The 26,235-nt window shown below is 43.2% G+C and overlaps 1 protein-coding gene across 5 annotated transcripts in view; it reads left to right on the top strand.

Moving 5' to 3' along the window:
* The window catches only part of cib2 (calcium and integrin binding family member 2), a 239,377-nt gene that overhangs the window by 125,782 nt on the left and 87,360 nt on the right, over positions 1-26,235 (top strand). The window contains exon 3 of one of the 5 annotated variants that reach the window (XM_072553297.1): positions 24,158-24,286. The exons of the other annotated variants lie outside the window; for them this stretch is intronic. The gene's annotated coding sequence lies outside the window, so the exon portion shown is untranslated. The remainder of the gene's footprint in view (positions 1-24,157; positions 24,287-26,235) is intronic. 5 annotated transcript variants of the gene reach the window in all.

The following is a 26,235-nucleotide window of genomic DNA, read 5'->3' on the forward strand; positions in this document are numbered from 1 at the left end:
AATTGTTTCAACCCTCCTGAGCAGCTCTAGTAAATCTCCCTGCCAGTATATTAGTCCCCTTCCAAATTAAGGTACAATCCATCCTTCTTGTACAGCTCACTTCTCCCCCAGAAGATATTCCAATGATCCAAAAATGTGAACTCTTCTCCCCTGCACTAGCTCCTCAGCCATGTAGTCATCTGCTCTAGCCTCCTATTCCTACCCTCACTAGCTCGCAGCTCCGGGAGTAATCCAATTACTACTCTCGAAGATCTTTTTAAATTCCTGCCTAACTCTCTATATTCTCCCTTTAGAATCTCATCCTTTTCCCTTCCTATGTCATTAGTTCTAATGTGTACAATGACCTCCTGCTGGTCCCTCTCCCACTTAAGAACATTCTGCACCCTCTTTGAGACATCCTTGATCCTGGCACCAGGGAGGCAACACGCCATTCTGATTTTTCACTGCTGGCCACAGAAATATGCCTTAGACTAGAGAGTCCCCGAACACAATTGGAACCCAACATACTCCTCATTGCATTAGAGCCAGTCTCGATACGAGAAACTTGGCTGTTCTTGCTACATTCCCCAGAGAATCGATTCTCCTGCTCCTTGGATGCTGCCTGACCAACTGTGCTTTTCCAGCACCACATTCTTGACTCTGATCTCCAGCATCTGCAGTCCTCACTTTCCCTTATGAGATGTTATGGTTTAATCCTCTTGTTGAGCAACCACTTTCAAATGATCGATGGGATTATGTTTTTGCTGTATTGAAACCCTGCCATGTTTCGATGGGATCTTGAAGGATAATGGAGAGCAATTGTGATATATTGCATTGCCTGCCACTGTTGGCCAGCTTTGAAGTTGTTCACACAATTTGGGAAGAATATTGTTGCCATGCGCAATAAAATAATTGTCAAGGCTGGTAGCAAATGTCACCCCAGAGCTTACAAGGGAGAAGTATTCCAACAACCTGTTGTAGAAACATGAAACCAAAGCATCGAACTGTAAGTAGTTGATGGAACACACAAAAAGCTTCACTTAAATTAACAGAACAACTGAGTATCTGATTAATATTTGGATAGTGGAACCTCTGCTCCCTGTCAATGCATTTCCAAAATAAAATTGTTGTGTTTCTTGTGTCTGGAAAATAAGACAAGTTGGCACTTAGTGGCATCTTGGGAGAAGATAGAATTTGGAATTTTCTTTTTGAGGGTGAGGGCCTTGTTGGCTGTTATCTTTGTTCTTTAGGGATATTGTCAAAACATCCCTGAACAGGTGGAACATTCTCACTGACTCATTGAAGCCTCTGGCTCGTGACCAACCAGAGTGGTTTATTTGGAAAAGTAATGAACATGTTGAGGGACTTAATCGGGAATATACAATCGGCAGACCGTATTGCCATATAAATGATAATGGTCTAACAATCAATCACTGATTAGGGATTGTTTAACTCTGTTAAACCATAGTCAATCTGAGTCTGTACAGTAACTGTTATAGCCACAGGCTGCCTTCCAACTCCATTGCTGAACACAATGGGACTTTCGCAGCTATGGTCAGTTATTTTTGCAAAAGCTTTACTCAATGTGCTAAGAGGAAGTCTCCATCTCCCCTCTGTTTTTGTGACAATTGACAAAGGTACGTGGCCACCATTAGACTAGCTTTTATTTCAGATTTTTAAAATTTCACCTGTCAAGGTGGGATACCCAGATTATTAGTCTTGGCTTCTGGGTTACTTGCCCAGTGACATTTCCACTACATCCCTCCTTCTTTACTTGACCTTCCTTGATAAATCTGTTTTACTTTTTTGTTCATGGGATGAAGTCTTCATTGGTTTGGCTAGTATTTACTGCTCATCCCTAGTTGCCCATTGAGCAGTTTTTTTTTAAAATAGATATTTTTATTGAAAATTTAACATGTTTTTACAAACGTACAAAATAACACACACAAATACAAGCATTAATATATAATTAAATATTAAATAAATAATAACCAAAACCTAACAGACAAAAGGAAGAGATTAAAAAAAAGGAGAAAACAAAACTCAACTAACTACTAATCTAACTTATAACTAACTAGAGCATATAATAAAATATCTTAAATTACTCAAGAGAAAAGAAAAGGATAACATAGTGAAGTACATGCTCGGACGAATTATCATCAAGTCATAATAAAACCCGTATTCATGCGGCATTCCTCCCCCAAGGCCCCCCGGACCAGCCAGAACCGCTACCGCAACTAGATGAGAGCCCTTGACAAAATGGCCGAAATATCTGTATCTATATAATTCAGGAAGGGCTGCCATATTTTATAGAGTAATTCAGTTTTTTGGTAAGGAAGTCAAGGGGAATACATTCCATGACCAACCTATACCAATTCGAAAGTCCTGGAGGGCCCTCAGCTACCCATTTTACGAAGATAATTTTCCTTGCACAAAAGGAGAGAATGGAAAATAATTTCCTCCCGTGCACATCCAGGGAAGGCAACCTCGAAAAGCCCAGGAGAAGAGATACTGGATCTACTCTAATTTGCACTCCCAAGATTTCTGTCAAAGCATTTGCTACTGTGACTCAGTATTTGCAGATCTTATGACACGTCCATAAGCAGTGTGTGAGAGTGCCCACCTCTATTTTACATTTGGGACACATTGGAAATGCTCCTGCCCTAAATTTTGCTAATCGTTCCAGTGCTATATGAATCCTATAGAGTAAGTAAGTAATTGTAAGTAATCTTAACTGAATGGTTTGGGTTCTATTACAGATGGAGATTTTTCTGGCATTTTCCCAGATGTCGTCGCACATTCCCGATCCCATGTTCTAAGCAAATGTTCCATGTCTTCCGAAACTTCATTATGTAATAAATGATAGAGAGTGCTGAACGAGGCTAAACCATTGGCCACAACACTCTACATTCCCTATCTGATTTATAAAGGCTATCTAATAACGTAGTCTTTTTCTGTATGCAATCTCGAATTTGGAAGTATCAAAAGAGGTCTCCATTAGGTAGTCCAAATTTCTGGTGCAGCTGTTCAAAAGACATCAAGATCCCCTCATCGTTTGTGAGAAGATTTGTAGCTCGGGTGCTCATTGTTGTGGTTCTTCCGCCGAGCTGGGAATTTGTGTTGCAGACATTTCGTCCCCTGTCTAGATGACATCCTCAGTGCTTGGGAACTTCCCGTGAAGCGTTTCTATGATGTTTCCTCCGGCATTTATAGTGGTTTGTCTCTGCCGCTTCCGGTTGTCAGTTCCAGCTGTCTGCTGCAGAGACCGGTATATTGGGTCCAGGTCGATGTGTTTGTTGATAGAATCTGTGGATGAGTGCCATGCCTCTCGGAATTCCCTGGCTGTTCTCTGTTTGGCTTGTCCTATAATAGTAGTGTTGTCCCAGTCGAACTCATGTTGCTTGTCATCCGCGTGTGTGGCTACTTAGGATAGCTGGTCGTGTTGATTCTACTGCTCCTCGGATGCTTGCTGAACTGCTGTGCTCTTCCAGCACCACTAATCCAGAATTTTGTACATAGTTGGTTTTGCTCATGCTGGGCATTGCGTCCTTTGTCCTGGTGAGTTGTTGTCTGAGAGTGGCTGTTGGTTTGTGTGCTGTTATGAGTCCTAGTGGTCGTAGTAGTCTGGCTGTCAGTTCAGAAATGTTCTTGATGTAAGGTAATGTGGCTAGTCCTTTGGTTTGTGGCATGTCCTCATTCCATTGTCTTTCCCTTAGGCATCTGTTGATGAAATTGCGGGGGCATCTGTTTTTGGTGAATACATTGTAGAGGTGTTCTTCTTCCTCTTTTTGCAGTTCTGTTGTGCTGCAGTGTGTTGTGGCCCTTTTGAATAGTGTCTTGATGCAACTTCTTTTGTGTGTGTTGGGGTGGTTGCTTTCATAGTTCAGGACTTGATTTGTGTGTGTGGCTTTCCTGTAAACCTTTGTGGTGAATTCTCCGTTCGGTGTTCTCTGTACCATCACGTCTAGGAATGGGAGTTGGTTGTCCTTTTCTTCCTCTCTAGTGAATCTGATTCCTGTGAGTGTGGCATTGATGATCCGGTGTGTGTTTTCTATTTCTGTGTTTTTAATGATTACAAAGGTGTCATCCACATATCTGACCCAGAGTTTGGGTTGAATTTGCGGTAAGACTGTTTGTTCTAACCTTTGCATTACCACTTCTGCTATGAGTCCAGAGATGGGTGAGCCCATGGGTGTGCCGTTGATTTGTTCATATATTTGGTTGTTGAATGTGAAGTGTGTTGTGAGACACAGGTCCGGTAGTTTGAGTATGCAATCTTTGTTGATAAGGTTCCCCGTCTTGTTGTCTGTTCTGTATGTCCAGAATCCCCTCATCAAACAGATCCCCTAAACAGGAGATACCCCTGGACCTTCAGGATTTAAATGTGGTGTCTGTGAGCCCCGGTTGAAAACCCCATGCCTCCACTATAGGAGTATCAGGGGAGGTTTTATGTGAATTACCCTCGTTTTGCTGCATTATCTTCCAGGCTTTAATAGTGTTTAATACTATAGGGTTTTTACAATGGTCCATAATGACTTTCATCTTATCTAAAAATAAGAGGTTAATAAGAAGACACTTTGCTTGAGAAGCCTCGATGTCCAGCCAGATTGATTGCCGGTCAGATGAGACCCAATCGGCTATGTAGCTTAATAGGGAACTCAGCTGGTACTTCCTAAAGTCTGGAAAATCCAGCCCTCCCCTTGCTTGCGGAAGCTGTAGCTTCTTTAACTTAATGAGGGGCCTTCTATGATTCCAGATGAAAGAACCAAGCCAACCATACAATTTGCGCAATACTGGCCTCGGCAGCATCACCGGGAGCATTCTCATAGGGTATAAGAGACAGGACAGGACATTCATTTTAATTAGAGCTATTCTACCTAGCCAGGAAATTGGAAGATCCCCCCAACATTGAAGGTCCTGCCTTATCCTTTCCAGTAGATGCACAAAATTGACCTTGAACAGCTGACTAAATACTGGGGTGATAAAAATACCTAAATATAAAAAATCCTCCAGAGACCACCAAAGGGGAAAATGAGATCTGTCCAATAAGTGGGGCATACTAGCGAGACCACCCATCGGCATGGCCTCTGATTTTGAGAAATTAATTTTAGAACATAGAACATAGAAGAATACAGCGCAGTACAGGCCCTTCGGCCCTCGATGTTGCGCTGATCAAAGCCCACCTAACCTACACTAACCCAATATCCTCCATATACCTATCCAATGCCCGCTTAAATACCCATAAAGAGGGAGAGTCCACTACTGCTACTGGCAGGGCATTCCATGAACTTACGACTCGCTGAGTGAAGAACCTACCCCTAACATCAGTCCTATATCTACCCCCCCTTAATTTAAAGCTATGCCCCCTTGTAATCGCTGACTCCATACGTGGAACCTGAGAATGCACTAAATAAATTAATAACTTGGATCAGGCAGGGCATGGATATCAAAGGATTACTAAGAAAAAGGAAAACATCATCTGCAAAAAGGGTAATTTTATGTTTACCTGTGCCAACCCTCGGAGCCATTATATTAGAATCAGCCCGTATAGCTTCCGCTAATGGCTCAATTGTTAGTGTGAATAGTAATGGTGAGAGAGGACAACCCTGACAGCAGCCCCTACCCACACTGAAGCTATCCGAGCCTAAACAATTGGTGATCACAACTGCTTTGGGATCATTATACAATGTTGAGACTCATTTAAAATACCTTTCCAACGCCAACCTTTCCAATGTATAGAACCCTGTTGAATGCCTTCTCCGCATCCAATGAGACTACTATTCCCGATATTCTTTCCTCATGATAAACTTGAATTACATTCAAAACCCTTCTAATATTATTAGATGATCTACGTCCCTTGATAAACCCCATCTGGTCCTCTATTATGATATATGGCAACACCCTCTCCAGCCTCAATGCTAATGTTTTAGAAAGAATTTTAAAATCTACATTTAGCAAAGATATTGGTCTTTATGATGAGCAATCTTCTGGGTCTTTTCCTTTTTTGAGAATGAGATATTCGCTTTTTTGATATTCGCTTTTTTTTTGATATTCGCTTCTCGCAATGAAGGTGGGAGGCAGCCCTGACTATATGAGTAGTTATACATGTCCATAAGTGGACCCGCTAATACTCCTGTAAACTCTTTGTAGAATTCAACCTCAAATCCATCTGGGCCAGGTGCCTTACCACTCTGAAGCTGCCTGATTGTGTCAGGTATTTCCTGGGTTGTTCGGGGAGCATTCAGGACCGATGCCTGTTCCGGGGTTAAGTCCGGAAAGGCCAGGCTTTTAAAAAAGGACTCCATCCTCCTGGTTCTATCTTCACAATCCTGCAATTTATACAAATCAAAGTAAAACTTTCTGAAGATTGTGTTGATCCTTTTATGATTATGAGTCAGAGTACTAGCACTTTCCCTAATGGACGTGATAGCTTGAGGGGCCTTTTCTTCCTTGCGAGAAACGCTAGGTTTCTACCAAGCTTATTGCCATATTCATATAATCTTTGCTTTGCAAATAATATTTCCGTCTTTGCCGTTTGGGTAAGCGTGGTATTCAGGGCTGTCCTAAGGACCATAATCCTTTGTAATTTAGGAACAGAGGGCCTATCAACATACACTGTCTCAGCTGCCTTTAAGTGAGCCTTGAGTAGACGCTGTTGTTCTCCCTTTTGTTTTTTCTGGGTTGCCGAGTATGAAATGATCAGACCCCGCACTTAAGCCTTAATGGTCTCCCACATCATTGACAGGTTACTAGCTGTACCTGAATTAATTTCCAAAAAAGTTTTGAATTCTTGAGAGAAATATTTTACGAATTTACTATCTTTCATTAAGAAAGAATCCATACGCCAATGTCGGGGGGGCCATCTCATTGTTCCTAGTCTTGATTTTCATACACAATGCAGCGTGATCAGAAATTATTATATTACCTATTTTGCAGGATAATATGGAATTTTAAAAGGTCGAGGGGGCAAAAAACATATCAATTCTAGTGTGACACTTATGTGGATTAGAATAAAAACAGAAATCTCTGCCTTGCGGGTGGAGGCACCTCCACACATCTACTAATCCTAGCTCTTTATTCAAATCTGCCAATTGCCTGTATCTGGGGGATATACCCGCAGTACTCTTGGGTATCCTGTCTATCTCCGGAACCATAATGCAATTAAAATCTCCCAGAGAGCCATCAGTTTGGAGAATGCTTCCATTATAAATTTGAAAGGATGTGCCAGGGGACAATCAAGATTCAACATCCCATATTCCTCTCCATTTATAAGGGCTTTAATCCATATGTACCGTACAGATTCATCTTTTATCTGACTTAACATTTTGACATGGAGATTCTTCCGAATGAGAATGACTACTCTCCTACTTTTTAAATTGAAAGCTGAAAAGAAGGCCTGATCAAATCCACCCTGTTGTAATTTCAAATGCTCTTTATCCAGTAAATGTGTCTCCTGTAAGAGAGCTATATCAACCCTTTTTTGATTTGGAGATGCCGATGTTGGACTGGGGTGTACAAAGTTAAAAATCACACAACACCAGATTATAGTCCAACAGGTTTAATTGCTAGTGTGCTTCCAAGTTAACCTGTTGGACTATAACCTGGTGTTGTGTGATTTTTAACTTTCTTTTTTGAGGTTTGATGGTATTTTCTTCCTTTTGATTGGCGAATTACTCCCCTTGACATTCCAGGTGCACCATTTCATCAAATGACAAACCATAATCATCCAGGCAAGTCTGAGACCCCCCGGGAGGAAGAACCCCATCCAAAGCACCCCGAGCATAGACCATAGAAAATTCACAAAAATAGAAATTCTTTAATACGCTCATGCCAATATAGTAAAAAACTATTTGTAAATTTAAAAAAACATATTTAAAAGGAGAATTTCCCCCTTGCTTGCAGGGAGCATCACTTCCTATCTCTGAAAACCCATCGTATCCTCTCCCAACTAGTGCCCCAGCCTCGACCCAGACACCCCATAATAAAATAGAAAAATTCAAGTGTACTATAAAACTAAAGTTAACGGTGAGTGCCCTACCACCCCCATCCATACCAACACCTAGATACATTTAGTAATGGTAATACCACGTATAAACAAATAAAACTATAAAGTTACAGTCTCAGCAGGTAATAATCAAGTATAATAACACAAAAAAAGGGAAAAACCCCGCTCTAAAAGAAAGAAATAAGGTAGGACAAAGCAAACACCCCCGCTACCCCCCCCCACCCCCCCCAACCCTCACCTGAATCAACTAAACCACCTGGCCTATATAAGGAAAAAGGAAATCGCATAGTGGAGAACAAATAAGCCCCCCTCCCTACCCCCCACAGATGATATATGATATTAAACAATAAAGGAAATAAGGGAATAAAAAAGGGTAAACCGGGTTGGGGGGGGGGGGGGGGGAGCAGGACAGCATCATTAACCACATGGATTAATTCTTACAATCTATTTAAGAAAGTCCAAAAATTCCTTGGCCTTCTCCGGCGATCCAAAATTGTAGACGGATCCTTTGTGGTTAAAACGCAGCGTCGCTGGGTAGCGCAAGGAGTACTGAATGTTTAAGTCCCTTAGATGCTTCTTCGTTTCATCAAATGCCCTCCTCTTGCGGACCAAAGCTGGGGAAAAGTCCTGAAACAGCATAATCCTTATATGTCCATTGAGCAGTTTAAGAATCAACCACATTGGCTGTGGCTCTGGAGTTATATGTAGGCCCGACCAGGTCAGGACTGCAGTTTCTTTCCCTAAAGGACATTAGTGAATGAGGTAGGCTTTTCCTGACAATCGATAATGGATTCACAATCATCATTAGATTTTTAATTCCCCATTTTTATTGAATTCAAATTCCATCATTTGCCAAGATAAGACTCGAACCCAGGTCCCCAAGAATGTAATCTAGGTCTCTGGATTAGTAGTCTAGCGATAATACCACCAGGCCATCACCTTCCCGACATGTGAAGACACCAATTGGCATTTCCTTGGAAAATTGTGTTGTGTTCCAACCTGGTGCAAGATTAGAACATGGGTTTGACCCCCAATTTGAGAATCCAACCCAGAGAATATGTTTACTTGTGGCGAAGACTATAAGAATAAAAAGCAATTAATGAGATAGTCACCTAGAAACCCAATATGAAATTTAGGGAAACCTCTTTATCTAAAGAGTCACAGGAATATGGAACTTGGTCCCAAAGAGAATGTTTGAAGCAAATAATTTGGATATATTGAAGAGGAAGTTCAACAACTAAAAGGGTAAAGGGAATCATGGGTTACAATGGCTGATTTAGTTGAGAAAGAATGGGAGGAGTTTCAAGTGGAGCATAAGCATCCACAGGGAGAGGTTGGGCTGAATGGCCTATTGCTGTGTCATATAGGAAAAACTGCAGCCATCTTGTTCACAAAAAGATTCCACAATTTGGAACACAGTCAATTGGGTTTTCCTGACTTTGTGTGAGGTATAGAATATCAACCAGGACTCTGGAGAGAATCCCCCTGTTTGTTCCAAAACAATGCCCCCACCCAAGAGGGCAGTTTAACATTGCGTTTGCAGGTGACCCTTGCAATGGTGCAGATCAAAAGATTTCTATGGCTGGTTAATGGGAACTTGCATTGTCCCATAACTTAGTAACTTTCCAGTAATGACCTGTTTCTCACTGTCTTGAGAGTGGTGGAGGCAAAGTCAGTCAATGATTTCAAAAAGAAATTGGATGGAAAACTGGGGGAATTAAGCTCGCAGGGATGGAACAGGCGAATGGGACTGACTAGATTGCACCACAGAGAACTATTATGGATTCAATGGGATGAATGACCATCATCTGAACCTTTACGACCATGGATCTAGAGGCTGTTTTTGGATATCAGAAGGACCAAAACCTGCTGCGATAGAATGGTACATCCATTAGTTATGAAACAGAGAAAATGTGTCTTTAGGAACAAAAATTCAATGGAGCAAAGCAAAGAACGGGCATTGTGATAATTGGTGTAATGTTAACTTTATCAGCTGGTCAGAAAGCACAGAACTACTTACTCACTGAGACATGCTAAAAATGTTCTTATTTTCAACAGCTCATGCTGACTTATATTAACAAGGGGGACAGAGGGAAGGAGCATCATGCTCTGAATAATCTACACACTGAACAACCTCTGAGGGAACCAAGATGGGATCCGAACCTTAGATCATTTACTGATAACTTACGGCCAGAGCTTAAAACACAACATTTGAAACACAACAAGAGACTTTAAAGAGACTTTGTTAAGGTTTTGCTGACACTGTTTTCAAAATTTATCAGGAAATGTTTGAAGGAGGATTATGGTGCAGTCTTATTGTGCAGAGTTTCTATGCAGCATGATATATGTGGTCTTTCTGTGCAGCATTACGATGTAGTGTTCCAAGAGACAGAATCTTAGGAGGGTGAGGGTGACATGGGCAATGCTAGATGTGTGGTAGAATCAAGTGACCGTGAGGCCCATCTCAACATCAAGATAATTCGTTTTCCCAAAACGGATTCTCACTAGGAACCTATGAGGTACATTTTGGCAGTTATTACTTATTGTTAAATGCCTGCAAACACTATAGCTCAACCCTATAATATTCAGAATCCCATCTTACCAAACTCACCAAACAGGCTAGATGCCAGAAAAAGCCAGAAAAAAAAACAGGGTGTGTGCCTAGTGGATTCATTTGGCTGATTGTTCCAAAGGACCTCCATGCTGTACATTTCATGGCAACATCTCAGGGACATGATCGGCAGACACCAGCTACATACACCATTTAGAACAAATAAAATTTACAGCCCAGGAACAGGCCCTTTGGCCTTCCAAGCCTGAGCTGATCCAAACCCACTGTCTAAACTTAGAACGTAGAAAAAAGAACAATACAGTGCAGAACAAGCCCTTCGGCCCTCAATGTTGCGCCGACCTGTGAATTATTCTCAGCTTGTCCCCCTACAATATCCCATCATCATCCACGTGCTTATTCAGGATTGTTTAAATCTCCCTAATGTGGCTGAGTTAACTACATTGGCAGGCAGGGCATTCCACACCCTTACCACTCTCTGAGTAAAGAACCTGCCTCTGACATCTGTCTTAAATCTATCACCCCTCAACTTGTAGTTATGCCCCCTCGTACAAGCTGATGTCATCATCCTAGGAAAAAGACTTTCACTGTCTACCCTTTCTAATCCTCTGATCATCTTGTATGTCTCTACCAAATCCTCTCTTAGCCTTCTTCGTTCCAATGAGAACAGACCCAAGCCTCTTAGCCTTTCCTCATAAGACCTTCCCTCGAGACCAGGCAACATCCTGGTAAACCTCCTCTGCACCTTTTCCAATGCTTCCACATCCTTACCGAAATATGACGACCAGAACTGTACACAATATTCCAAGTGCCACCGCATTAGCATTATGTATAGTTGCAGCATGATATTGTGGCTCCGGAACTCAGTCCCTCTACCAATGAAATCGAACACACCATATGCCTTCTTAACAGCACTATCAACCTGGGTGGTAACTTTCAGGGATCTATGAGATGGACTCCAACATCCCTCTGCACATCCACACTACCAAGCATCTTTCCATTGACCCAGTACTCTGCCTTCCTGTTTTTCTTTCCAAAGTGCATTACCTCACATTTAGCTGCATTGAACTCTATTTGCCACCTCTCAGCCCAATTCTGCAGTTTACCCAAGTCCCCCTGCAGCCTGTAACATTCTTCCAAACTGTCCACTACTCCACCGACTTTAATGTTATCTGCAAATTTACCAATCCATCCACGTAATCCTGCGTCTAAGTCATTTATAAAAATGACAAACAGCAGAGGTCCCAAAACAGATCCTTGTGGCACACTACTCGTAACTGGACTCAGGCTGAATATTTCCCATCAACCACCACTCGCTGCCTTCTTTCAGAAAGCCAATTTCTAATCCAAACTGCTAAATCACTCTCAATTCCATGCCTCTGCATTTACTCCAACAACCTAACATGTGAAACCTTATCAAAGGCTTTACTGAAGTCCATGCATACCACGTCAACTGCCCTAAACTCATCTATATGCTGAGTCACCTTCTCAAAAAACTCAATGAGATTTGTAAGACACAACCTGCCCTTGATGAAACCATGTTGACTATCTGAAATCAAATTGTTGCTTGCTAGATGATTAAAAATCTTATCTCTTATAATCCTTTCCAAAACCTTTCCTACAACAGAAGTAAGGCTCACTGGTCTATAATTATCTGGGTCATCTCTACTGCCCTTCTTGAACAAGTGCACAACATTTGCAATCCTCCAGTCCTCTGGTACTAAACCTGTAGACAACAACAACTCAAAGATCTATCTCCTCCCTAGCTTCCCAGACAATCCTCGGATAAATCCCATCTGGCCCACGGGACTTGTCTACTTTCATCCCTTCCAGAATTGGTAACACCTCTTTGTAACTAACCTCGATCCTTTCTAGTCTAATATCTCGTATCTCATTCTTCTCCTCTACAATATTCTGCTTTTCCTGAGTGAAAAACAATGAGAAGTGTTCATTTAGCACCTCTCTGATCTCCACAGGGTCCTCACTCAATTTCCCACTTCTGTCTTTGACTGGCCCTATTCCTATCCTAATCATCCTTTTATTCCTCATATACCTGCAGAAGGCTTTAGGGTTCTCCTTTATTCTACTTGCTAAAGACTGCTCGTGTCCTCTCTTTGCTCTTCTTAACTCTGTCTTTAAATCCTTCCTAGCTGATCTGTAACTCTCCATCGCCTCATCTGAACCATCGTGTCTCATCAACACATAAGCATCCTTCTTCCGTTTAACAAGAGATGCAATTTCTGTAGTAAACCACGGTTTCCTTACCTAATCACTTCCTCCCTGCCTGACAGGGACATACCTATCAAGGACACGCAATATCTGTTCCTTATACCAGCTCTACATTTCCATTGTCTGCATCCCCTGCATTTTGCTACCCCATTCTATGCATCCTAATTCTTGCCTAATCGCATTACAATTGCCCTTGCCCCGTCGATGACTCTTGACCTGTGGCATGTACCTATCCCTTTCCATCGCTAAACTAAACGTAACTGAATTATGGTCACTCTCTCCAAAGTGGTCACCTACAATGGACGTCACGGTGGCATAGTGGTTAGCACTGCTGCCTCACAGTGCCAGAGACCCGGGTTCAATTCCTGCCTCAGGTGACTCTTTGTGTGGAGTTTGCACATTCTCCCCGTGTCTGCGTGGGTTTTCTCTGGGTGCTCCTGTTTCCTCCCACAATCCAAAAACGTGCAGGTTAGGTGAATTAGCCATGCTAAATTGCCCATAATGTTAGGTGTAGGGGAATGGGTCTGGGTGGGTTACGTTTTGGTGGGTCGGTGTGGACTTGTTGGGTGGAAGGGCCTATTTCCACACTGTAAGTAATCTAATTAAATCAAACACCTGGCCTGGTTCATTACCAAGCACCAGATCCAGTGTGGCCTCCCCTCTTGTTGGCTCTTTGACATATTGTGTCAGGAAACCCTCCTGTACACATTGGACAAAAACTGATCCATCTGACGTACTAGATTTATAGCATTTCCAATCAATGTTGGGGAAGTTAAAGGCCCCCCTGTTCCTTTCACTCCTACCCAGAATAATTTTTCCAATCCTCTCTTCCACCTCCCTGGAACTCTGCGGAAGTCTATAAAAAACTCCAAGCAGTGTGACCTCTTCTCCCCTGTTTCTAACCTCAGTAGATGAGTCCTCATCAAAAGTTCTTTCAGCCACTGTTATATTATCCTTGACTAACAAGGCCACACCTCCCCCTCTTTTACTGCCTTGCCTGTTCTAAATGAAAGATCTAAACCCTGGAACCTACAACATCCATTCCTCACCCTGCTCTCTCCATGTCTCTGAAAATGGCCACAACATCGAAGTCCTAAGTACCTATCCATGCTGCAAACTCACCTACCTTATTTCGGATACTTCTAGCATTGAAGTAGACACACTTCAAACTAGTTTGCTGTCTGCCAGCACATTCCTGTGACCCTGAAATCCTGTCCATGCCCTCCCTCCTCTCATCCTCCTGTGCACTGGAACTACATCTCAGGTTCCCATCCCCCTGCTGAGCTAGTTTAAATTCACCCGAATAGCACCAGCAAATTTCCCACCCAGGATATTGGAACTCCTGTGGTTCAAGTGAAGACCGTCCTGTTTGTACAGGTCCCACTTTCCCCAGAATGAGCCCCAATTATCTATATATCTGAAACCCTCCCTCCTGCACCATCCTTGCAGCTACGTGTTCAGCTGATACGTCTCCCTTGCCTCTCTATCATGTGGCGCAGGTAACAAACCAGAGATAACAACTCTGTTTGTTCTAGCTCTCAGCTTTCACCCTAGCTCCCTGAAATCCTGCCTTACATCCCTATCCCTCTTTCTATCTTGTTGGTATATACATGGACCACAACTTGGGCTGGTCCCCCGCTCCCATCAGGACCCCAAAGACACGATCCGAGACATTACAGACCCTGGCACCTGGGAGTCAACACACCAACCGCGGGTCTTGTTCGTTCCCAACAAAGCTTATATCTCGCTCTCTAACTATTGAGTCCCCAATGACTAACACTCTCCTCCTTTACCTCCTTCCCTTCTGTGCCAGAGACCTCGGCCCCACTGCATGCCCCTGGTAAGTTGTTCCCCCAACAGTATCCAAAACGTTATACATGTTTTTCAGGGGAATGACCATAGGGGATCCCTCCACTGACTGTTTTCTCCCCCTTCGAACAGTCACCCAGCTTTCTTCGTGCTGAGGAGTAACTACTTCCCTGTAACTCTTATCTATCACAGCCTCTGCCTCCCGAATGATCTGAAGGTCATCCAGCTCCTGCTCCAATTCCCTAACACGATCTTGGAGGACCAAGAGTTGGGTGCACCTGTTGCCCAATTCCTAAGCATCTGTATCCCTCTGCTCCCCACCTCCTCCTGCATCTGTCCAGATGCATCTTAAGAGAATCTACCGTGCCTGCCTCTACCACCTCAGCTGGCAACGTGTTCCAGACACCCACCACCCTCTGTGTAAAATACTTGCCACGTGTAAACTTTTCACCTCTCACCTTGAAAGGAATTCTCGTTATTGAATCCTTCACCCTGGGAAAAAGCTTATCTCTATCTACCCTGTGTATACCCTTCATGATTTTGTAGACCTCAATCAGGTCCTCCCCTCGATCTCCTTTTCTCTAATGAAAACAAATCTAACCTACTCAACCTCTCTTCATAACTCGCACCATCCATACCAGGCAATATCCTCGTAAACTTTCTCTGCACCCTCTCCAAAGCCTCCACATCCTTTTGGTAATGTGACCAGAACTGTACACAGTACTCTAAATGCGGCCGAACCAATCTCTTGTACAATTTTAGCATGACCTGCCAACTCTTCTACTCAATACCCCGTTCAATGCAGGCAAGCACACCATATGCCTTCTTGACCACTCTATCCACCTGTGCAGCAACCTTCAGGGTACTATGGACCTGAACTCCCAGATCTCTCTGCTCATTAACTTTTCCTAAGGCTCTTCGATTTACTGTATAATTCGCTCTAGAATGAGACTTCCCAAAATGCATCACCTCACATTTGCCTGGATTGAACTCCATCTGTGACTTCTCCGCCCAACTCTCCAGTATATCTATATTCTCCTGTATTCTTTGACAGTCCCTTATGCTTTCTGCGACTCCACCAATCTTTATGTCATCTGAAAAGTTGCTGATCATTCTAACAGTTCCCTCTTCCAGATCATTTATGTATATCACAAAACAACAGTGGCCCCAGCACTGATCCCTGTGGAACACCACTGGTCACCTTTCTCCATTTCGAGAAACTCCCTTCAACTACTACTCTCTGTCTCCTCTTCCTTAAACAGTTCTTTATCCAACTAACACCCTGCACACCATGTGACTTCACTTTGTCCTTTAGTTTACCATGGGGAACCTTATCAAACGCCTTACTAAAGTTCATTTATATGACATCTACAGCCCTTCCTTCATCTATCAACTTGGTCACTTCCTCAAAGAACTCTATTAAGTTGGTAAGCCACGATCTCCCCTGCACAAAACCATGTTGCCTATCACTGATAAGCCCACTCTTTTCCAAATATAAATAGATTTTATCCCTCAGTACCTTCTCCAGCAACCTTCCTACCACTGATGTCAGGCTCACTAGTCTGTAGTTACCTGGAATGTCCTTACTACCCTTCTTGAATGGGGGAACAACATGAGCAACCCTCCAGTCTTCCGGCACCTCACCTGTGTATAAGGATGCTACAAAGATACCTGTCAGGGCCCCAGCTATTTCCTCTCTCAGCTCCCTCAGCAACTTAGGATAGATCTCATCCAGTCCTGGGGATTTGAACTGGGACTTTAGTAACTTCTAGCCTAACCAATAAATCTTCCCTACTTATGAAAAAGTGATCCAGACTAATCAAACTTCTATCTCTAATCTCAACATTCATCATGTCCCTCTCCCCAGTGAACACTGATGCAAAGTAATCATTCAGAATCTCATTCATTTCCTCAGGTTCAACACACAGCCTTCCTTCATTATCCTTTAGTGGACCAATCCTTTCTCTATTTACCCGCTTGTTTCCTATTTAAGAATAAAAGGCGACTTGGCAAGATGGTGGCGATTTTGTAGAACTGCTGTGAACAGCTCTGCCTAAAAGCCAAGACATAGTGGTGTATTTTGCCATCCCTGGCCAACTTATGTGGTGGAATTATTAGTTTAAAACCTTAAAGAACACATATTTGTTAATATTTGGGAGTGGGAAGGGTGTCAAAGGGAAAATGAGCGAGCAAACAGCAGCAGGGAGGACACTCCCCTGCAGCACCAGGCATAACAGAGATAGCAGCATCAGCAGCCTCTCCTGAAACCCCCGGGGACCTGACAGGCTAACAGGAATTGGCTGCGACGATGGAGAGACTTACTTTGAAAGTTGCGGCTGGCGATTGAGGTGATCCGTGGGGAGATTAGTGCCCAGGTCGAACCTATTGCATCCATGCTGCAGAAGCACGAGCAGGAGATCCAGGGCCTCGGGGAGAGGCTGGAGGAGGTAGGCCTAGGAAGCTGCGATGGAGTCCTCATCCAGTCGGATCCAGGTGCTAGAGCAAGAGGTGCGGGCCATGCGAGGTCATATCGACGACCTTGAAAATTGAGGTCAGAGGATAAATTTCCGAATTGTTGGGCTCCCTGAAGGTGAGAAGGGTGACCAGCTTGTCAGTTTCTTTGAAAGCTGGCTGCCGAAGGTTTTGGGCCCTCATGTCGAGTCCAGCAGGCTGCAGATTGAAAGGGCTTATCAGGTTACAGTGCACAGTTCAGGCCCAGTGCAGCGTCCCTGTCCGGTCCTAGTGCATCTTTTTAGCATCGTATGTAAGGACCCCGGCTTTGTGTCTGATTGCAGTAATGTATTGGGGAGCGTTCGTTTTCCTAGTCAGGTACGCTCAATACTTCCCTGGCCTATCCCCATATTCAAACAGCCTTTGTCTAGCAAAAGCAAGTTCTTTCTTTGCGTTTTGTGTCAGAATTGAATTCAAGGCAGCCCGAAGGGCCGTGATCCGCTGTAGCTTAGTCACCGAAGGCCGCACAAAATGTGCTGCCTCGGCAGTTTTCAACCGCATCTCAAGTAGACACTGCTATTTCTCCTTCTGTTGTTTCCGGCTAGCTGAATAGGAAATAGCTAATCCCCTAGCAAAGGCCTTAGCAATTTCCCATAGCATGGACGGACTACTGGCTGTGCCTGAGTTGGCAGTCAAGAATTCCTGAAACTCCTTCAAAAAGTATTCCACAAACTTGTAATCCTTAAGGAGAAAAGGGTCCAAACGCCAGTGCCGCAAACCTAGCCCTTCACTCTTAGCCTTAACCTCTAAATATACTGCCGCGCGATCACAGATAGCTATATTCCCAATTTTACAACCCATAATCGAATCTAGAAGGGCTGAGGGAACCAGTAAGAGGTCAATCCTCGTGTGATATTTATGTGGGTATGAAAAAAAGGTGAAGTCCCTGCCGGTAGGGTGAAGACGTCTCTAAATATCCACCAGCCCCAACTCCTCACATAAGTCAGCCACCTGCTTGGCCTGCGAAGAAATAGTTGGCGGCCCACAAGGCATCCTGTCCACTGTCGGATCCAAAAGACAATTAAAATCCCCCCTTATAATAATGTGCCATGTTCCAAAAGCACTCAACTTAGAGAAAGCACTTATCAAAAATTTGAGGGGATGCACCGGAAGATAGTAGACATTTAAAATGCCATATTCTTCCCCATATATCAGGTCTTTAAGTATCACAAACCGACCCTGCAGCACCTGCAGATCTTTTCCCTGGGTTCTGGAAGCTTCGTGATTGGGTAGGTAATGATCCAAACTCAGTATGGCTGGATATTGAGGCCTCCCAAGCAAAATGTCCTCTTATTAACTTGTTGTTCATGGATAAGATGAGGACAGTTATGGACAGTTATGGAACCCCATTGTCATTCGTACAGTCAAGGCTTGGAGGGCAATGTGTTAGAGTGAGGGTTGTTTATCCAAGACTTCGCCACTTACACCTATAGTTGGCATGCCAGAGTTCCGACCAGGGATGATGGACTCAGGGTTCAAACTGTGGGCAGCGAGAGGTATTTCTAGTTTGGGAGACTTGTTTGAGGGGGAAGTTTTGATGTCTTTTGAGCAACTGAGCCGCAAATATGGGTTGCCCAGCAGAGACCTTTTCCGTTTGTTTCAGGTTAGGGATTTCATCCAGAAGAAGACTACGCTTCTCACTAAGCCCTATAAGCCCGATACAGAGAGGCTGTTGCTACGTTCCACAAGCAACCTTTCGGTTAGTGCCCTTTGTTGCCTGCTGGGTGGCAGGGCCTGGCAGGATATTAACTGGTTATGTGAGGTCTGGGAGCAAGAGCTAGGAGTGGAGATCTTTTCTGAAACATGGGCGAACATATGGAAGAATACTCGAAAGATCTCAACCTGTAATAGGACATGCACTACGCAGTTAAAAGTTCTGCACAGGGCTCATCTGGCACCAGACCGTCTGGTGAAGTTTAAAAAAGGGGCTTCTTCAGTGTGCCCAAATGTAAGATAAGTGTAGGTATTGCTTCTGGACATGCCACAGGCACTTTGTTTATTGGAGCGCTGTGGCAGGAGAGATAGGGAGGGTATTGAGGACTGAAGTCTAAGTAGACCCGATATCTCTCCTCTTAGGTCTACCAAATTTACCATCTTTAGACAGGCATAGGAAGAAACTATTTAATATTCTTGCATACTGTGCTTGGAAGAATATTCAGATGAATTGGGTGTCTGAGAACACGCTGGGCTTTCTGGGATGGCAGAAATTAGTTATGGAGCACATTCCCTTGGACCTTTTTACAAACATGGTGCACCACACAACAGACCAGTTTTATACGACATGGCAGCCCTGCTTGAGTTATTTGGATATAGATTTGTCAGTTATCTTAACTAGGGCATTTGTTTGATCAGGATGGTTAGATTTGTTGAGCCCTGGGCTCTGGAGGGGGTCTCCTGAGCTAATACGGGAATATATACAATGCTTCCGTTCCTTTGTTTGGGAGCTTTGCACCAAGCATAATTGTTCTGTATTTTGTGTTTTTCAAAATTTTTTTTGCTTTCTTTCTTTTTGGTGTTGCTTTGCACAGTGTTAGGGTTTGTTTTGTGTAATAGGGTAGGTTAGTAGACAGTAGTTGTAGTGTAACTTGTGTTTTTTTTCTTTTTATTATACTGATATTTGTTATTGATTGTTTTTTATGTTTGTAAAGTTAAAAAAATTTTTGCTAATAAATATATTTATACCAAAAAAAGAATAAAAGGCTTTGGGATTCTCCTTAATTCTGTTCGCTAAAGCTATTTCATGATCCCTTTTAGCCCGCTTGATTCCCTGTTTAACATTGGTCCTACTTTCCCGATATTCCTCCAGGGCCCGTTCTGTTCTTAGCTGCCTGGACCTTATGTACGCTTCCCTTTTCCTCTTGGCTAGTCATATGATTTCTCCTGTCATCCATGGTTCATCCTTGCCCTTCCTATCCTTTGTTTTCAACAGGACATGCTTATCCTGCACTATCTTTAACCTATCTTTGAAAGCCTCCCACATGTGGACTTCCCTTCAAATAACTGTGTCCAATCCACAATTCCCAGCTCCTGCCTAATTTTGATATAATCGGCCTTGGCCCAGTTTAGTATTCTTTCCTTAGGACCATTAGATTACTTACAGTGTGGAAACAGGCCCTTCGGCCCAACAAGTCCACACCGCCCCGCCAAAGCGCAGCCCACCTATACCCCTACATTTACCCCCTACCTCACACTACGGCAATTTAGCATGGCCAATTCACCTGACCTGCACATCTTTGGACTGTGGGAGGAAACCGGAGCACCCGGAGGAAACCCACGCAGACACGGGGAGGACGTGCAAACTCCACACAGTCAGTCGCCTGAGGCGGGAATTGAACCCGGGTCTCTGGCGCTGTGAGGCAGCAGTGCTAACCACTGTGCCACCATGCCGACCACTCTCATCTTTGTGAGTATTTTAAAACTTAACAGAATTGTGGTCACTATTCCCAAAGAAATCCCACACCGCAACTTCTACCACCTGGCCTGGCTCATATAGCCCCATCCCTCGTTGGACTATTGACATACTGCTCTAGAAAACTCTCCTGGATGCTTCTTACAAATTCTACCCCATCCAGACCTCTTACGCTAAGTGTATCCCAGTCAATGTTAGAAAAATTAAAATCTCCCATCACCACCACCCTGTGGCCTCTACATCTTTCCATAATTTGTTTAACTATTTGTTCAACCTCATGCTCACTGTTGGGAGGCCTGTAATACAGTCCCAACAATGTAACTGCACCCTTCTTATTTCTCAGCTCTACCCATAATGCCTCACTACTCAAGCCCTCCATAGTGTCCTCCTTTAGCACAGCCATGATATCATCCCTGACCAGCAATGAAACTCCTCCCCCAACTTCTACTTCCCTCCCTGCCCTGTCTGAAGCATCTATATCCTGGAACATTTAGTTGCCAATCATACCTTTCCTTCAACCAAGTCTCTGTGATTGCAATAACGTCATACCCACAGGCACCAATCCAAGCCCTAAGTTCATCTGCCTTATCCACTATACTGCTTGCATTAAAGTATGTGCACTTCAGGCCACCAGTTCTCTTTGCATTCATCTGCTCTCTGCCTATTCTTCCCCTTATTAATGCTAACTTCATAATTCTCCAGTTTCCACCTCACTGTATACTTGTCTTCTCTTCTGGTTCGCAGCCCCCTGCCACATTAGTTTAAAACCTCCCAACCGCAGTAGCAAAAACTATCCACAGACATTTGGTGTCTGCCACCACATATTAACCACGCTGGCAATGCTACCATGTACTCTGGAAGCTCAGACATGCATTGGAGGACACAACAGCAAATAGCATTGAAAGGCTATAGTAGGGACAGGCACCCAGCTTGGAGACCTGATCACGCTGCATCTCAGTGTGGCATGCTTGCTGTCACTCTGCATAACTGCATGCTTACAAAATCCCTATTTTGTTTTGCCATGCCAATTTGCACTGTCACAGAAGCAGGTAGCTTGCCGAGTGGTCCTAGTCTTGGGGATACATATCCTGCTGTACAGCTGTGCATTACATCAATCAGACACCTGCACCACGTGTTAGCATGTCATGTAACAATATACTCCATGTGCAGCAGGCAAGCAGCCATGTCTTTATGTCTTAATAGAGTGTCAGCACCAAAGTCAGTGGAGACACTTGTCAATCAAGGGCTCCATAGCATATGCTATGGTCAGACATTTCATCATGGGTATCTTGGTCAGGGCGTCCATGCCCCTCCAGTCCAGGGAATGGTCTATGGTCAGTCCATTGGCTTTGGTAGCAGCTGGTCATAGGTCTAATCCTTGTCCCAATCCTGTTGGTATTTGTGACAGTATGCCATAATTGTAGTTTGGTAGTCTGATGGTACCACTCCAAAGCTTCATGAGCTTGTGAATAATAGATAATTGACTTGGACTGAGAAGTGGCAGATGGAATTTAATTCAGATAAGTGCAAAGTGCTGCATTTTGGGAAAGCAAATCTTAGCAGGATTTATACACTTAATGGTAAGGACCTCGGGAGTGTTGCTGAACAAAGAGACCTTGGGGCGCAGGTTCGTAGCTCTTTGAAAGTGGCATTGCAGGTAGATAGGATAGTGAAGAAAGCATTTGTTATGCTTTTCTTATTGGTCAGAGCATTGAATATTGGGAGGTCATATTGCATATGTACAGGACATTGGTTAGGTCACTGTTGGAATATTGCGTGCAATTCTGGTCTCCTTCCTATCGGAATGATTTTATTAAGCTTGAAAGGGTTCAGAAAAGATTTACAAGAATGTTGCCAGGGTTGGAGGATTTGAGCTATAGGGAGAGGTTGAACAGGCTGGGGCTGTTTTCCCTGGAGTGTCAAAAGGATGAGGGGTGACCTTATAGAGGTTTATAAAATCATGAGGGTAAATAGACAAAGTCTTTTCCATGGGTGGGGGAGTCCAGTATTAGAAGGCATAAGTCTAGGGTGAGAGGGGAAAGATATAAAAGAGACCTAAGGGGCAACTGTTTCACGCAGAGGGTGGTACGGGTATGGAATGAGCTGCCAGAGGAAGTGGTGGAGGCTGGTACAATTGCAACATTTAAAAGGCATCTGGATGGGTATATGAATAGGAAGGGTTTGGAGGGTTATGGGCCAGGTGCTGACAGGTGGGACTAGATTGGGTTGGGATATCTGGTTGGCATGGAGGAGTTGGACTGAAGGATATGTTTCCGTGCTGTACATCTCTATGACTCTATGACTTCAATTTTTTTATACCCAAACCGGAAAATGTTAGACATAAAGTTAGAAACTTGATAAGACTGTGTCTCAATTGGTAGCCCATAAAGGGTAAAAAAATGTGTTTTAACACGAGCTGTAATTGCCTTTAAAGGAATGGCTTCTGAGAATCAGGCTATCAGACCCATAATTCTAAAGATATATTGATGTCCTGCTTTTGCTTCTAATAATGATCATATGCCTACCAAAAGTCAACTAAATGATTCTTCAAATGCTAGAATGGGTATCAAGGGTGCTGGTTTAATCATATGTTGAAGTTTTCCTACCACCTGACATATATGACATATTTTACAGATCTGTACTTATGCCTTTATGAAGTCTTGGCCCAAAAGGGGTTATCTTTCATATCTCTCATCTACTTTATATGCTACTTCCACACTCAGATCAGTGTTTACCTCTAGCCTCTTAGTTGTAGTTAAAGCTATAATCTGATCCTTGCCCTTCCTTGTGAATTTCCTTTAGGGACTCAATAATCCCATCATTTTCCCTCTCAAAATCCAGTATTTGGAATGAATGTGTCCTACCTTGTTACAGCTCGGCTTCCAATTGTCATCTCCAGCCCCAGGTCAATCAGCTACTTGTTGCTTGTGAATCCATATTTGTATATACCCATTGGCTTCAGCTTTTTTGCAACTAGACTTCCCTACACTGCTTGGAAAAAAAAACATCAGGTGGTGGTGTTCCCATGTATCTGCTGCCCGTGCCCTTTTAGATGGAAGTGATCATGGTTTAGAAAGGTGCTGTCTAAAGTATCTTGGTGACTTACTGCAGTGCACCTCAGTGGACTCTGCTGCTACTGAGCATCATAGTGGATGGAGGGAATGTTTGTGACGTGGTGCCAAACAAGTTGCTGCTTTGCCATAGTGTCAAATCTTTTGAGTGTTATTGGAATTGCACTCGTCAAAGCAAGCGGAGAGTATGCTATCACACTCCTGACTTGTCTTGTAAGTGGTACACAGGCTTTGGGAAATCAGGAGGTGAGTTAGTCACCACAGGATTGCTAGCCACAGTATTGATGTGGCTTATCCATTTGAGTTACTAGTCAGTGGTAATCCTGATGAGTTAATAGTGGCGAATTCAATGATTGTAATGCCATTTGAGTGTCAAGAAGTGATGGTTAGATTCTCTCTTATTGGAGGTAGCTATTGCATGAAACTTGTGTGACATGAATATTACATGCTACTTTTCAGCCCAAACCTGGATATTGTCCAGGTCTTGCTACATTTGGATTGCTTATTATCTGAAGATTGAGTATGGTTATTGTGCAAAGTCAATGAACATCTCCACTTCTGACTTTATGATGTAGTGAAGATCACTGATGTGAAGCAGCTGAAGATTTTGGGCCTAGGACATTATCCAGATGAACCCTAGCAGTGATGTCTTGAAGCTGAGATGACTGACCACCAACAATCACAATCATCTTCCTTCATGCCAGGTATAACTCCAACCAGCACAGAGTTTTCCCCTAATTCACATTGATCCAATTTTGCTCGGGTTTCCTTACAGAATTGCAGAATTGTTATACACCAAAATTGGAGGTGGAGTGGACAGCGAAGAAGATTACCTCAGAGTACAACAGGATCTTGATCAGATGGGCCAATGGACTGAGAAGTGGCAGATGGAGTTTATTTTAGATAAATGTGAGGTGCTGCAGTTTGGAAAGGCCAATCAGATCAGGACTTATACACTTAAATGGTCCTGGGGAGTGTTGCTGAACAAAGAGACCTTGGAGTGCAGGCTCATTGTACCTTGAAAGTGGAGTTGCTGGTAGACAGGATAGTGAAGAAAGTCTTTGGTATGCTTTCCTTTATTGGTCAGTGCATTGAGAGGTCATGTTGTGACTGTACATTGGCTAGGCCACTCTTGGAATACTGCATGCAGTTCTGATCTCCCTGCTATAGGAAAGATGTTGTGGAACTTGAAAGGATTCAGAAAAGATTTACAAGGATGTTGCTAGGGTTGGAGTGTTTAAACTGTAGGGAGAAGCTAAGCTGACTAGGGTGATTTTCTCTGGAGGGGTGGAGGCTGAGGGGTGACCTGATAGAGGTTTATAAAATCATGAGGAGCATGGATAGGGTAAATAGCCAAGGTCCTTTCCCTGGGATGGGAGAGTCTAAAATTAGAGGGCATAGATTTAAGATGAGAGAGGAAAGATTTAAAAACGACCAGAAGGGCAACCTCTTCATGCAGAGGGTGGTGTATGTACGGAAGGAGCTGTCAGTGGAAGTGGTAGAGGTTGCTACAATTACAACACTTAAAGGCATCTGGATGGGTATATGAATAGTGGGAAAGTGTTTAGAGGGAAATGGGTCAAATGCTGGCAAATGAGACGAGATTTATTTAGGATATCTGGTCAGGATGGACGAGTTGGAACAAAGGGTCTGTTTCTGTGCTGTATCGGCAACATCCTATGACTATGACATCGAAAGAGACAATTTAGCTCATTGAGTTCGCACTGCTGTGATGGTACTGTCACTTTATGAAGGTTATTTGTCCTTGGATTTTTTTTAAGAAAGGTTGTAAAGGCAGAGGTGCTGAAGTATCTGGAAAGACCCTAGTTTAACAATGGCAGGGGAGCGGCCAGTTCAGGTTTTTACCAGTTTGGTTTAGTTGTATCAGTGAGAAGCTGCTGCAGTTCCAAGAAATAATCACCTGCTGAAACGTGGAACCTAACTGACTTTTCTCTCCGATAGCCTGGGTTTAAGTTTACCTTTTGCCAAGGGATGTGTTTATGGAATGTTATGGGATTTGGAACAGCTCCTTAGTTACGTTGCTGTGTCAGGTCAGTTAAGTTTTCCAATAGTTAAGTTATTCTAAAGTCCATTTTCTTTTGTTCATTTTTCAACTGTAGTGTTTAAATAAATTCTGTTTTGCTTAAAGCTGAGTGGTTTGACTAGCTGCATCACACCTGGAATACCCACTTCAAATCTGCCTTTAAAATAAGAAAAAGTTAGGGTCTGGGCTACCTTCTTAAAATAATTTGAGGAGGTATGGTCTGGTGCATTATCTACCGCCAATCTCCTACCTTTTCCCATTTTCATGCACACTATTTCTATCCAAATTATCATTCAACACTGTCTTGAATGCCTCAATTGAACCTGCTTCCATCCCATTTCCAGACAATACATTGCATATTCTAACTACCTGCTGTATGAAAATGCTTTTTCTCACCTCATCTTGGCTTCATTTATGTCACTTCTAAATCTATTTCCTCTCACTCTCGTTTTTTTAAAGAACAGTATCAACTTCACCTTATCTACTCACTGATTTTGAAAACCAATAATAGATCTCTTTTTTGCCTTCATTCTCCAAGGAGAACAGTCCCAACTTCTTTCATCTATCCTTGTCACTGAAGTTCCTCATCACTGGAATGATTGGTGTATA

The sequence above is a fragment of the Chiloscyllium punctatum genome, chromosome 33, assembly GCF_047496795.1.
Source record: "Chiloscyllium punctatum isolate Juve2018m chromosome 33, sChiPun1.3, whole genome shotgun sequence".
In the NCBI taxonomy this organism is placed as follows: Eukaryota; Metazoa; Chordata; class Chondrichthyes; order Orectolobiformes; family Hemiscylliidae; genus Chiloscyllium; species Chiloscyllium punctatum.